Below are 4,116 nucleotides of genomic sequence, written 5' to 3' on the forward strand. Positions count from 1 at the left end.
CCAACCACCATCAGCCTCACACACCCATCCTCAACCACCACCGTCCTCTCCACCATCAATTTGCTCATATTTGTTCTCTCTCTTGTCACTGCCAGCGACTTCGTCTTCTCCCTCACGCTGTTAGGGAACCATTCAAACAGCAAGTGACAATGACGGACCAGATCGGAGTTAAAGTTGAAATTTTTGTGAGTAAAGTTTTGGGTAAAGGTGAATTAGGCCCTTGCACTTTACTAAAATGTCCTTGGTGGCATCTATGTGGCATTTTCCGTTTGTCCGGTCAGTGAAAATAGACGATTGGAACAATTTTGTTAACGGTGGAAAAATGTAGGAATTTTAAAAACATTTATTGAAATGCAAGGGCTATTCTTCAAAGTCACGCAAAATATAAGGACCAAAAACATATAACCCTTAAAAAAAATGGGGTCCATTAGCTGCCATGCCAGTTTCTCGTTAATTATTTGATAGTAGGGACTATTTGTGCTAACGGGGGAAAAATGTAAGGATTTTAAAAATATTTACTAAAATGTAAGGACTATTTTTTAAAGAAAAGTAAAATATAGGGACCAAAAACATATTTAACCCTAAATAAAAAATAAAAAGTCTTACACCACAAACAAAGTTGTCGACGACAAGAGCGGTTACCATCGAGACTCACACACGTCAAAAGCCATGTATAACTGTACGGTGTCAAAGATAGTTACTAGACTAGGACACTTGGCAAATATGAATACTAGAGAAGATTACCATATTTTTCCATAAGTAGGGGGCAAATTCTATGGTACACCTAATAAATTTGGGTCTATCGGTACACCAAGTCGTAAAATTAATAATAAATGAGTTGTTGTTTTGAAGAAAAATAATTATTTTTTATCATTGACAACTAAGATAATTAAATTTTCTATACCAAAAGTTTCGACGAAATAAAATTTAATTTTTAAGAATTTTTATTACTCATAACAATGAATATTGATTATTTTTTATGACAAAATATAAATTTTGTAATATGATCCTTATAAACAATGAAATGATGGTTTTTTTATGAAATGATATTTTTTAAAATATAAATATTGACAAATACCTTTTTATTTCTTTAAAGTGATCTTTAATTTATATATTTTGTGAAACAAGAGTACCGGTACATTCAAAATTGTGAGTGTACAATAGAAGTTCCCTAAGTAGGGATCTTGGAGCATTATAATAAGGTATGTTTGATGCATTCATAAAGAGAAATGATATTTGAACATCTATTTTGTGACAATTTTCTCTCTCATACTCACATTACTTTTTACTTTATCTCTCTATTGCTTTGGTTTTCGTGTAAATACCTATTTTTTCTTTGTAAATTATGATTGTTTCAAAAGTTATCAACCAAATAGTTGTTCAAATAACACTCCTCGTTCATAAATCACATCAAACACATAAAATTATTTTCAATTATTTGTACATGATTAAGTATACCATTTTTTTTTCTTTTCTTTGTTTAATTTTCAAGTCATTTTTTTTTACTTTAATTTCCTTGCACATTTACTTATTCCGCAATTTAATTTTCCTTCACAATTGCATTTATGCACTTTCATTTTCATGCACATTTATTTTTAAGTCTTTTACTTTTCATTTACATGAACTTTACTTTCATAGCTTCGCTTCTTTGCTCACTACTTCTTTTTCAAAACCTTGAACATCGAGTTCATTGTATTGCAGAAAGTGTTTTTATAAAGAAAAAAATATACATTTTTATGCATTAAAAACACACAAAAAGAATCTCATGTTCGAGTATTCAAAGACAACATCAGTGTTGTTAATTTTTACGACAAATGTGATCAACAAGACAAGACAACACATATACTTAGGGGTGGGAATACGTCATACCGAGTTAGGCTTTGCGAGACCTGAATCTGACATGTCAAAAAATTTAAGGTCTAATTTTGGCATGTGGCCTATCATAAGCTTGTGTTTCTAGGCATGATCCTAACCTTTTAAAAGTCTAATAAGGCCTGTTAGCCAGTTTAAAAACCTATTTATATGAACATTTTTAAATAAATAATTTAATCTAAGACGACTTTAAGTAGTTATGAAGTTCAAAGGTGTGATCTAAGTTTAATTCATATGTGATCTAAGCCTGATATGAACATCTTTAAAGCCAGTTAGTTTGCTAGCATAGTTTTAGATTGTCAACAAACCAAAGTCAATCCAATTAAATAAATGAATTTAGACTTAAGTATGTATTTCATCCTTGCAATTAGGGTTCGTTTAAAAATTGGTCCTTATAATCATTAATCCTGGCAATTTACCCTTGCATTGTTTAATCATTTAAAATTTCATCCCTCTCCCCACTTAATCACTACCACGTCACTAATTTGATGACGTGGCAATCACTGTCACACATAAAATTCCAATTTTACCCCTAGGTTTCCGATTCTTTCTTCAATATTTTGTCCTCTTCTTAAGGGCAAAATTGGAATTTCATGTGTTGCAGTGATTGCCACGTCATCAAATTAGTGACGTGGCAGTGATTAAGTTGGTCAAAGGACGACATTTTAAATGATTAACGATTGCAAGGCTAATTTGCAAGGATTAGCGAATACAGAAACCAATTTTTAAACGACCCTTAATTGCAAGGATGAAATACATATTTAAGCCATGAATTTATGATTTAAGATGACCTTGTTCAACCGAATGATCCAATCCAATAGGTTTGTTCGATTAATGAATTTATAATTCCAAATCCACAAACCAGCAAACCTAACCTGATTAAAAAGGGGAGGAGATGAGGGAGGGAGAAGTTCCAACAGGCAAACCAATGACCACTTTGAACATATAAGATTTCAATTTTTTTCTTGTTTCTTTCTTCTACTGTTTTAGGTTCATGTCCTCTTAATTTTTATTAAAATTGAATTGGTTTAAGTCTCTTGAGATTATGAGTATTTTAAAAACGTCCTATTTTATTTTTTAATGGACTAAAGTCAAAATTTGCTATATTTTTAAGGATAGAAATACTTATTTAACTCTTCTTATTATGATATCTTTTTAACTTCAAAAACCATTTACACACTTTATTAAGATGATTACTTGTTCATATTTACTCTTATTAATATCATTTGAAAGTTTGACTGATTCGATTGATAAGAAGTTGATTCATCCTCTGTAAGAGTGCGAGTTTAACTCCCGATGTCAGCGTAAGGATTTGATGGATAGATTATCTATAAGTATATCATGTGCGCTCTTAGAGTTTTGAAACATAGCATGATCCGGGTTAGCCACCAAGATCCAACTCACTTAACTTTAATGTGTGTGCGTGCGCGTGTAAACAACGCTAACCAAACAATTGGACTCAAATGGTCAATGATTTCATCAGAGAACGAATTGTTTGAAAGAATTTGGATTCAAAATCCTGATTACCAGGACCTCATTCCCCTAAGATTCGGAGGGTTAATACAAAAAAAGAAGAAAAAAAGTTCATTTACCTAAATTACCCCTTATTTTATTATTTAATTGTGGCAAAATTACACTTTTGGTCCCTTAACTTTATTTTAGGTAACAATTTAGTCCTTTATCTTTTTTTCATTTCAATTTTGTCCTTTTGATCCATTTACATATGAATTATTAAGCTTAAAATTCATGATTTTATTTTCTTATGGTCTTTCAGTCTTCAAATCTATGATCCTTGTCTATGTTTGCATAAGAATATTAAATTTGAAGCTTGAAAATGTATATGAAAATGGACAAAAAGGACCAAATTGAAATGAAAAAAAGATAAATGACCAAACTGTTACCTGAAATTAAGTTAAGGGACTAAAAGTGTAATTTTGCCTTTAATTGTATAAAAGAAGAATCTTTAATTATAAATGACATTTTTTAGACATTGTCATTAAACATGATGAAAAAATTATTCTAAAAATTTTAGAGTGAGACGATGGTACCACAATCCATGTAAAGAAAGACTTTACTGGTAAAAATATTTACAAATATATTTAATTTTTTTTTTTTCATGAACGCTAATGAGACTCAAATTTTAAACCTATATTTTTTTACCATTATATTCGATCAACCTTTCCAAGTAAATTACTAATTTTAGTGTGTACCATTAAAATTTGACAACTATCTTTTGGTTGGAAG

Source organism: Medicago truncatula, chromosome 2, assembly GCF_003473485.1.
Source record: "Medicago truncatula cultivar Jemalong A17 chromosome 2, MtrunA17r5.0-ANR, whole genome shotgun sequence".
In the NCBI taxonomy this organism is placed as follows: domain Eukaryota; kingdom Viridiplantae; phylum Streptophyta; class Magnoliopsida; order Fabales; family Fabaceae; genus Medicago; species Medicago truncatula.